The sequence below is a fragment of the Symphalangus syndactylus genome, chromosome 6, assembly GCF_028878055.3.
Source record: "Symphalangus syndactylus isolate Jambi chromosome 6, NHGRI_mSymSyn1-v2.1_pri, whole genome shotgun sequence".
NCBI classification, from domain to species: domain Eukaryota; kingdom Metazoa; phylum Chordata; class Mammalia; order Primates; family Hylobatidae; genus Symphalangus; species Symphalangus syndactylus.
Window position 1 is genome coordinate 89839720 of NC_072428.2, and position 11757 is coordinate 89851476.

Sequence of the window (11757 nt, forward strand, 5' to 3'; positions counted from 1 at the left end):
ATATGCTTAGCTGATGAAAGCACTTTCTTTTCTAAATAAGCAGTTTGATATAAAATACTTCAGTAAGTAACTTATCTCTATTTTACTGAATTTAGAAATTTGTATCAGGAACTTTTATCTACAGGATCTACATAATTCTTGTACTAATTTTTTTCTGGAATAAGACAGTGTGACCAGATGAAGTCAAATATAATTTCTATGCAGCTTTTTCTTACACTCTGAAGAGCAAGCACTTAGGCAAATAAAAGCAAAACTGTACCTCAAAAAGCCACATCCTCAATGGACGTCTTTTAGAGGAAGCACTATTTTTTTTTCCAACCAAAATAGGATGCTTACAGCCCTCAGAGATAAAATAGCAGAACTTACCAGTCTCTTAGCATCTGAAACCACAGTCTGTACCTGTCATTTATTGTTTTGTAAATGAACTAAAAATAAAAGATGGATGGGCTGTGTGAAATCCATAAATTCTGTTAATGGCCTATTAAGAAGCCATGTGTTTAGGACACTCGATGTTACTCAATGATTCTCTTTCCATGTTGTTTTAAAGAGAGCCCTTAGAGCACTTGCTTATTTTGTCATTGTATTGCTACCTTGACTTCAAGGTAAAATAATGATTTTAGCTTATTTAATTTTTTTCTATAAATGCACTCAGCACATGATTTTGCCTTCTAATTCCACAGAAAGTCAAGAGTTCTCAATTTCCTGTACCTCCTCACTTAACTCCATGAAAACAAAGCTGCGTCCACATCAGTTATTTCTCTTTCTAGTCTCAGGGGCTGTGCTTATGTCGAAAGCTGACGCTAATTGATGTTGTTCTCTGGATATTTGTACACCTTCCTGCTCAAGATAATCTCTCTATCAATTTTCTCTCTCCCCTCTTCCTTTCTCTCTATCAGCTGTCTCTTTATTGCTATCGCTCCATCTCTTTATCTCATCTCTGTCTTTCCTTTTGTCCTATATTTTCAACTTCCTCAGCTCCACTGGCTCTTTGAGACCCTTTCTTTTCTGAGTGTAAGCACTCTTAGTCACTCTTGTTCTGGAAGTATTATAACTGCCCCTGTTTCCTTCCCTTTGAAACAAAACTTCTTGAAAGAGTAGAGCACTCTACACATATCCATTTCCTCACTTCCAATGCAATCATGAGCCTGCTGCAATTTGGCCTCTCACAGTATTTAAGACACCAAAGATGACATTAACTCCCTCCACATAAAACAGTTTCTAGGTAATATTTAACTTGGATTATGTGGCATTTGCTAGACAGTTGAGTATTTCCTTCTTAAACTTTCTTTTTTTGTCTTTCTTTTTTGTTTCCTACATTTCCTTCTATCTCTCACTTGTCTTGAAACAAAAATATTTAAGTAAAATTAGTAGCAGAGCTGAACAAATTCTTAGGCATAAAAGAAAAATGAATGCCAAACTGGTTTAGAAAAAAAAAGCCATCAAACTGCCCAGACCCTAAAATTATATGTGAAAAGCAGTCATTAGCTACACTTCCAATTAGTTAAATATATAAAACTATAATTTTATTTTCAATTATCACCATAGGAAGAACTGTTTTATTCTACTCACATGTCATTGGGTGGAAAATATTGCTAGTCTTGCTTGAACTGAACAGGCCAGGAGAAACCACTGAACAGGGAGAGGCAGCCAAACTTTTACAACATTGGTAATGATTATAGGGAAGAGGTGCTAGACTCTGAATTGTCTCACTTTTCTGTTTCTCAAAAAAGGAAGGTTTAAAAGGAACTAATCTGAAACATTTTTTAAAAAAGCAAGTTAATATTTCTGTTCCTGCTAAATTCTACATCCAACTTTAATGAGGAAGAGTGTATTTGTTTCCTGGGACTGCCTTAACAAAGTACCAAAACCAGGTAAATTATAATGACAGGAAGTTATTTTCTCACGGTTCTTGGGGACAGGAACCTGAAATCAAGATGGCAGCAGGGCCATGTTTCCTCTGAGGCTCTAGGGCAGGATCCTTATCTCTTCTAGCTTCTGGTGATTGCCGGCAGTCTTCGGTGTTCCCAGGCTTGTAGACATATCACTCCAACCTCTGCCTCTGTCTTCACATTCCTTCCGTTCTCCTGTGTGTGTATCTATCTCTGTGTTCCAATATCCCTCCCCTTTGCCACCTTCCTCTTCCTCTTCCTCCTCTACTTCTTCTTTGTCTTCCTCTTGCTGTGCCACATAGGCTCTGCAGTGCAGTGGCATGATACAGCTTACTGCAGCCTCAACCTCCTGGGCTGGAGCAGTCCTCCTGTCTTAGCCTCCTAAGTAGCTGAGACTACAGATGCCTGCCACCATGCCCAGGCCTGGCTGATTTTTTTTTTTTCCTAGTAGAGACAAGGTCTCCCTATGTTGCTCAGGCTAGTTGAAAACTCCTGGGCTCAAGTGGTCTACCTGCCTTGGCCTCCCAAAGGGATTACAGCCATGAGCCCACTGTGCCTGGTCTACCCTCTCTTTATAATGGCACCAGTCATATTAGATTTAGAGCTCACTCTACTCCAGTATGACCTCATTTTAAGTTGATTACCTCTGCAATTTCCAAATAAGGCCACATTCATGGGTTCTGAGGAGACATGTACTATATGGGGATACTATTTAACCCAGTACATTTTTTTTTAAATGACTGACCACACATTATTTTTCTTCCTCTGCAAACCTCACTAAAACAATATTAAAACAATAAAGTAATAAAAATGAGCTACCATAACAAATACAAAAACAAAGATACCCATTGGAAACTGACAATACAGGAAATAGTTTTTAAAATTTGAAAATAATCTAATATTCTCAATGAGATATTACAAGAGTAGGATGCTATGGAAAGGAAAGAAAAGAGAATAAAACTATGATAGAAATAAATAACATTATAAAAGGACTGAAAGATAAAGCCAAGGACCAAAAGTTAACACACACACACACACACACACACACATGCAGACACACAAAAATATGAAAATAGTAAACATAGAAAAGAAAGAGGAAAAATTCATGAGGTTCAGCAACTATTTTATACCAACTGTATAGAGAAAAGAAAAAACAAAATAGATTAACTATCAAGAACTATAAAAAACAATTTTTAGAAAGACATAAATCTCCAAATTGAAGGTGTCCAGCACAAGTGACCCATAAAAAAATAAAGGAAGACCTCACAAATCACATAAAATGTGACATTTCAAAATAACAAGTATCAAGAAGAAAAAGCTTCTAGAGAAAATAACAAAGGTCACCTACAAGAGACAGGAAATCCGAATTGCATTAGCCTTCTCAAAAGCTATAATGAATGATAGGAGACCTTGGAGCAATGTCTTCAAAATTATTGATGAAAATGATATTTGATGAATAATTTTATAGTCAGCCAAATTATCAATCAACGATGAGAATAAATTAAAGTCATTTTTAAAAATGCAGAAATATATGTCAGTTACTAATTCATGGGAAGCTATTAGAGGATATACTTGAACAAATAAGGAATTAAATTAAGAAAGACAGAGGTAGTATTCAGCAAAAAATGATCAATTCTAGAAAAATGTCAGTAAAATTTTAAGAATGACAATAAAGGGAAATTCCAGGACAACTGCTGTGTGGCTTTGCTGGAGAGCAAACTGTCCACAGTGGATCAGGAGAATGGAGAGCTCCAGTCAAGTATTCTTGATAGAGACAATTTCCTAAACCTGATAAAGGGCATCTACAAACATCTCACAGTCAACACCGTGCAAAATAACAAGAAAGGATGTCTGCTCTCATCACTTTTAGGCAGTATTGCACTAGAGAGTCAAGCCATGGCAAGTAGGCAAGAAAAAGAAAAGCATCCACACTGGAAAGGAAGAAGTAAAACTAGTTATCTTTGCAGATGACATGATGTTGTATATATACATATAGTAAATACTACAAAACCCACTAAAAACTATTACACATTTATGAAAGCAAATAATAAAAAAGGTTGTAGTATACAAGATTAATATAAAAAGATCTATTTTATTTCTATATACTAGCAATTAACCACCTGCAAATGAAATTGAGAAAATAATTCCACTTACTCTAGTATCAAAAAAATAAAATTCTTAGAAATAAATAAAAGAAGTGCTAAATGTATACTTTGAAAACTATGAAATAGAGTTGAAAGAAATTTTAAAAAACCTAAACTTATGGGTTGCAAGGTTTAATTGTTTGGATTATTGGGTTATGTATTATTTGGATATATAAGAAAGATGACAATGAATGTTTGTTATTCATTATTATTTATTGTTAAGATAGCAATTATTTATTAAGATAGCAGTATTGTTAAGATAGCAATACTTCCCAAACTTATCTACGGAATCAATGCAATTCTTAACAGAATAACAACAAACTTTTTGCAGAAATTGACAAGCTGATTCTAAATTTCATATGAAATTGCAAGAAACCCAGAATAGCCAAAATAATTTAAAAAAAAATGAAGAGCAAAGTAAGCGGATTCATATTTTCCAATTTCAAAACTCACTGCAAAGCAATGGTAATTAAACAGTGTGCTGGCACAAGAATAGACATATAGACTAATGGAATATAATTGAGAGACCGGAAATAAATCTATATGTCCATGGTCAACAAGTTTTGACAAGAGTGCCAAGACCATTCAATGGGGAAAAATATTCTTTTCAACAAATGGTGCTGGGACAACTAGATGGTCATAGGCAAAAGAATGAAGTTGGACATTCACTTCATACCATATACAAAAATAAATTCAAGATATTATATATCAAAGACAAATGTAAAAGTTTAAACTCTTGGAAGAAAACAAAATGGTAAGTCTCATGACCTTGGATTTTTCAATATGACACCAAAAGTATGAGCAACAAAAGAAAAAATTGCAAACTGGACTTCAATAAGCTTTATGCTTCAAAGAACACTATCAAGAATTTAAAAAAACAAACCACAGAATGGGAGAAAATATATGCAAATTATATACATGATAAGGGACTTTTATCTAGAATATTTAAAGCACTCTTACAACTTAATAATAAAAGACAAATAAACCAACTAAGAAATGGCTAAAGTATCTGAACACACATTTCTCCAAGAAAGACATACAAACAACCAAAAAGCAAATGAAAAGATGCTCAACCTCATTAGTCATCAGAAAAATGCAAATCAAAACCACAGGAAGATGCCACTTCACACCCACTAGGATGACTACGTTTAAAAAGTCAGATAATAACAAGTGTTGGTAAGAATGTAGAGAAGTTGGAACTCTCATAAATTGCTGATGGGCATGCAAAATTGTCCAGTCACATTAGAAAACTGTCTGGCATTTCCTCTAATAATTAAACAGAATTACCAGTAATTCCATTTCTAGGTATATGTGCAAGAGAAATGAAAACACGTCCACATAAAAAGTTATATATAAATTTTTATTTGTTTGTTTGAGACAGGGACTCACTCTGTCACCCAGGCTGGAGTGCAGTGGTACGGTTTTGGCTCACTGCAGCCTGGGTGACAGAGTGAATTCCTGTCTCAAAAAGGTGGGCTCGAGCAGTCTTCCCACCTTAGCTTCTAGAGTAGCTGGGACTACAGGTGCACACCACCACACCCCACTAATTTCTTTTGATTTTTTGTAGAGTCGTGTTTTTAATATGTTGTCCAGGCTCGTCTAGGACTCCTGGGCTCAGGTGACCTTCTTGTCTCAGCCTCCCAAAGTGCTGGGGTTTCAGGTGTAAGCCACCATGCCCACCCTTGTACATGAATGTTTACAGCAGCATTATTCACACTAGCCAAAATGTCTGTCAGTGGATGAAAGGATACGTAAAATGTGGTACGCTTATAAAATGAAATATCATTTGGCTATAAAAATAAATGAATTATGACACATGCTACAACTTGGATTAACCTTGAAAACATTGTGCTAAGTGAAAGAAGCCAGTCCAAAAGTCCACATAAAAACATATTCTATTTATATGAAAGTCCAAAACAGGAAAAGCTATGGAGACAGAAAATAGTATAGTGCTCACTTAGGGTTGGGTGCCAGATGATAGGGTTTTATAGTGGTGATAGCTAAAGGATATGGGGTTTCTTTTTGAGGTGATGAAAATGCTCTAAAATTGACTGTGGTGATGGTTGTGCATATATGTGACTATACTAAACACCATTAAAGTGTACATTTAAAATGGATAAGTTATATGGCATGTGAATTATATTTTTTAACATCTGTTTTTTTTTTTTTAATGATATGAATTCTGAGCCTAGATCATGGAACATATCATGCTTCTGCCTTGCTATTTCTTGGAATGCTCCCTTTGAGGGAAGCCAGGCACCATATTATGAACATGATTAAGCAGCCCATGGAGAGGCTCCTGTGGGAAGGAACTGAGGCCGCCCGCCAACAACCTGCCCCAAATGAGTGAGACATCTTGGGAAGGTATCTTCTAGCCCCTGTCAAGACTTCAGATAACTTGCAACCTTAGCCAACATCTTGACTGGCACCTCATGAGAGATTCCAAGCAAGAACTACCAAACTAAGCTGCCTCTGAATTCTTGACCCACAGAATTCATTGTTGTTCTAAGTAACTAAGCTTTGGAGTCATTCGTTCAGCAGCAATAGACAATGAATACAGCAGCATTAGAAAGAAAGAAGAATAATCAAAGTGTAGCACTTTGGAGGGAAGGAAGATTATTTGTGTGAACATATTTAATCTTTATCCCTACTTTGCAGAGCCTCTGGGGCACCATTTATACAACATATAATGTAAGAAAGCACTAACACTTGGTTTAACTAAAATTTATGGGCCGGGTTCGGTGGCTCACGCCTGTAATCCCAGCACTTTGGGAGGCCAAGGCAGGCAGATCACTTGAGGTCAGGAGTTCGAGAACAGCCTGGCCAACATGGTGAAACCCCGTCTCTACTAAAAATACAAAAAATTAGCCGGGCGTGGTGGCGGGCGCCTGTAGTCCCAGCTACTTGGGAGGCTGAGGCAGGAAGATGGCGTGAACCCGGGAGGCGGAGCTTGCAGTGAGCTTAGATCACGCCACTGCACTCCAGCCTGGGGGACAGAGCAAGACTCTGTCTCAAAACAAACAAACAAAAAAAATTAGCCGGGCATGGTGGTGCACATCTGTAATCCCAGCTACTCGGGAGGCTGAGACAGGAAAATCACTTGATCCCAGGAGATGGAGGTTGCAGTGAGCCGAGATTGCGCTACTGCACTCCAGCCTGGACAAGAGAGGCTCTGTCAAATAAAACAAAATAAAATAAAAAATAAAATGAAATAAAATAAAATTTACAGTATATCTATGTTAATTATGGGGGCAGGAGAAATAGACATGTATGGTATGGAAGAGCTAAATTCTAATTTGCCATGACGTGAAATCGATAGGAAATATCTAAAATTGGTAACTTATAAAATAGCTGTGTATGTATATTATTTATTAATACACAGCTATAAATTTCACAGTTCATAATTTGTGGGGTCGGGTCCTAAAGATGGAGAATATTGTAGTGAACTATTGATGTACATTGTAAGTCTTGGCACTATCTTTATAATATGTCCATAAATTGTTTTTACAAAGAATAAATATAATTTTAAAAATTCAAAATACAATAATAGCACATAAAATTTTAAAAAATTAAAATCAGAAATATAATTTATTTTCTGGAATTTCTAGTATATACTATACACTGTGCTCAGCATTATCATACATTTGTTAAAAGATAATTTTCTGCAAAATAAAAAATCATGACTCATATAGATATAAAAATGAACCCATGCTAAAGAATTTATTTTCCTTATATGATATGAAGTTACCAGGTAGATGTTATAACTGGTTCAGAGAAAAAAGAGCAAAATAGCAAAAATTATTATGGAATAAAGGAATGTGGAGATGAATTGCAAATGGAGACAAAACTAGTTTTCCACAGAGGGGAGGAAGTCAATTAAATCACTACCAGACAGCACAGAATTTATTTATCTGTCAGCTACCTATAACTTACAAAGAGTTGCAAAATACCTGAAAGACAATGAACAGGGCTAGAATCTAACATCCCAGGTAGGTCTCCTGTAAAAGATGCTTAGTTTTCCACTGAAACATGAAACAATCATTTAATATAACATGTAGACTAACTTTGTGAAGTAGGTGTTCCTTCTTTGTAGAAGAAAATGAAGCTTAAAAATTGGTTACATAACTTGTTTATATTCCCACAGTTAGCAAAGGCCTAATAAGGAATATAAATTGTGTGTGTATATGTGTGATACTGATAACTGTGATTTCTTTTCAATTTCAAAGGATAATTTTATCAGGTTTGTCTGTGCCTTTTTTTTTCTTTTTCAAAACTGATACTGTCAGTTCACCTCCTGGGATCCAGTAAAAGTAAAACAATTTTGTTTTTCAGGGTTTTTTCCTGCAGTGAACATGGCCATATCTCTCTAGTTATTTCTTAAAAAGAGAGACAATTTCAAAACAGCCAGGGAAGGAACATGGACATCTGTCATGCCTTGAAGTGGCTGTGAAAGGGCATAACAAAGATTCTCCCTTCCTCCTAAAGCAATGGCCACCCTCTTTATGTATGTTTTTCTCTTGTATAATTACCACAGCTCCATTCACATTTTTCCTCTTTTATATTTTCTTTTCTTTCCCCCTGCTTCTGTAAATTCTGTCTCATCCCTAGTGTTTTACCTCATTAGTCTGATTCTGCCATCCTAGCTTTGGTCTGAACCTGGCTGGACTTGGCTAACTTTGGGTGCACATTTGCCGTAATTAGCTTAGACAACGGAGGCAAGGAGCAGAGGAACAGTGCTGACTCTCCTCGCTTTTGCCCAATTTAGTTTCTATAATACTTTAAACTATGAGGCAATACCTGTGACATCCAGCAGGGTCAAACTGCATCCCTTCCAGCCCATACCCTTCCCAGGAGGCCACAAAAACTCCACCATCTTTGTGTGCTGCAGGGCTGTTCGGATAACCCCAATACTTCCAGTAAGATAGACTCTAAAACTAAAGTAACTATCAAACAAACAACAAGCATAGAGGATGCTTTTAAAAGGACACTAATGGATCCTTAAAAAAAAGGGAAGGGAAGGGTACATGTGGTCAAACTGCTCTTGAGGTTTGCATGTTCAGTCATTCTGCAGAATTATTGTGTATCAATTATATGCGAAAGTCATAATTTTATGAGTTTACTCAGAGATGAAGATCCTGAGAAATTATTTCACATGAATCACCAGAGACTAATATAATAAAATATGAAGGTTTTAATTGGCACTTTCTGGAAATATCATCTCCTTCAATCCGGGTCACAGCTAGAGGAGGTAGACACTTGGCATAGCCAAGGAGCAAACTAGTCTGATGGGTAGAATTAATCATGGGACAACACGTAACACAGCCAGATTACCTTCACATTCTAGTTTGCACTAAGAAATAAAATTGTTGAATGCTCCCATTTTAAGAGGGTTCTTCAAAAATTTTTATATTATTCAGATAAAAGACAAATATTTAGACAGGTTTGCAATAGACCCTAACTTTGTCAAAATTATATTGTTTGTATGTAATATATAGAATCAATCATGGTAAGGAGAACAGTGATTTCAGGAAATAATGTCATCAAACTATTGTATCCTAATTCAGGGGGTTATTTCTGTTAGGGAAACTGCCTGAATAGTACAAAGAAACAATGAAAGGATCTATTCACTGTTTCTTTTTATAGACTCTGTGAAATCAGTACCCTTGTGCTATGAAAATATTACCTCAAATACTTAAAAATATCAAATTAGTTGTTTAATAATCAGATGAAAGCTTATTAGTCAATGTTAGCTTTAGAAAGCCTTTATTACTTTAAGAGCTACTGAAAGGATATCTTAGACTGCAGTGTTGGTGTGGTAAACAGCTTCTAAGATGACTGTCAGTGATCCACACCTCCTGATATCTATGTTATTTTGCAATCACTTTGAGTGTGGGAACTTAGTGGTGAACTTCTAATGAATAAAAGATGGTATGTCACTTAAATGAGATTATAAAAAGACTGTGACTTCTGCCTTGGGTGTCCACTCTCTCTCTTTCATATTGCTCACTCTCAGGCCAGCAACCTACCATATTATAAGCCATCTTATAGAGAATCCTACATGGTGAGTAATTGAAGTCTATGAACAACAGCCAGAGAGACATGGAAACTTGCAAACAACATGTGAATGAACCTTAAAATGGATCTGATTCCAGCTGAGTGTTGAGATGACTACAGCCCTTGCTGACAGTTTAGCCACAACCCTCCAAGAAAACTAGAACCAAAATTATCCAGCTAAGCCACTCTGGATTCTGGGTTCTCAGAAACTGTGAGATAATTATAAATGTTTATTATTTCTATGCTGCTAGATTTTGAGATATGTTATACAGCAATAGATAACTAATAGAGTATCCTGTGTTGCAACAGTATATTATCTTGAGCGTCTAAAAAATTAATCAGATGAGGCCAGGCGCGGTGGCTCACGCCTGTAATCCCAGCACTTTGGGATGCCGAGGCGGGTGGATCACGAGGTCAGGAGATCGAGACCACGGTGAAACCCCGTCTCTACTAAAAACACAAAAAATTAGCTGGGCCTGGTGGCGGGCGCCTGTAGTCCCAGCTACTCGGAGAGGCTGAGGCAGGAGAATGGCGTGAACCTGGGAGGCGGAGCTTGCAGTGAGCCGAGATTGCGCCACTGCACTCCAGCCTGGGCGACAGAGCGAGACTCCGTCTCAAAAAAAAAAAAAAAAAAAAAAAATCAGATGATAGCTTATTAGACATCATTTGTCTAATAAAAAGATGATAGCTTGTTAGTCAACATTAGTTGCTTTAATTACTTTGGATAGATTTGGAAAGCCATTAGTCTATTCAAAGGAATACTTTATAAATATTTAGATATTAGCGTTAGTTGAAAAGTATAGGAGCGCACTTTCTCTTCCACGCACTGGCGAAGTTCCTGTGTCACCAGGGGCCACCATCCTGCTCCTTGTTATTGGTATTGTAAAAAATAGCCATAACCAAAGTCTCGTTTCTGCTGAGATCTGTATCTTTGGGTCAAAAGGCGGCAAAAGTGGATGAGTTCCCGCTCTGTGGCCACATGGTGTCTGATGAATATGAGCTGCTGTCTTCTGAAGCCCTGGAGGCTGCGGTATTTGTGCCAATAAGTACATGGTGAAAAGTTGGGGCAGAGATGGCTTTCACATCCGAGTGTAGCTCCATCCCGTCCATGTCATCTGCATCAACAAGATGTAGTCATGTGCTGGGGCTGAAAGGCTCCAGACAGGTATGTGAGGGGCCTTTGGAAAACCCCAGGGTACTGTGGCCAGGGTCCGCATTGGTCAAGTCATCATGTTTATCCACACCAAGCTTCAGAACAAGGACCATGTGACTGAAGCCTTACGCAGGGCTGAGTTCAAGTTCCCTGGATGGCAGAAGATCCATATCTCCCCCCCCAAGAAGTGGGGCTTCACCAAGTTTAATGCTGACAAATTTGAAGACAAAGTGGCTGAGAAGCACCTCATCCCTGATGGTTGTGGGGTCAAGTAAATTCCCAATCACACCCCCTTGGACAAGTGACAGGTCTGCACTCATGAAGGCTTTTGGCAGCACTGTCTCCTTGGGCCATGCAGATCTGACTTATGCTTACTAATATCTGTTTACTGGCCAAAAAAGAAAATAAAAGAGAGAAAGAAAAATAAAGAAAAGAATAAATACTCATCTATTACAGCTTTCCACCAAACTTCCATAAGTGCTGAAAAAAATGTTGTATCTTTGCCTGACACTGAAGG

At 37.2% G+C, this 11757-nt stretch overlaps 1 pseudogene; it reads left to right on the plus strand.

The window, feature by feature from the left end:
* The first annotated feature begins 2579 nt into the window (after positions 1-2579).
* Positions 2580-11515, plus strand: LOC129485405 (large ribosomal subunit protein uL16-like; annotated as a pseudogene).
* Positions 11516-11757: the final 242 nt, after the last annotated feature.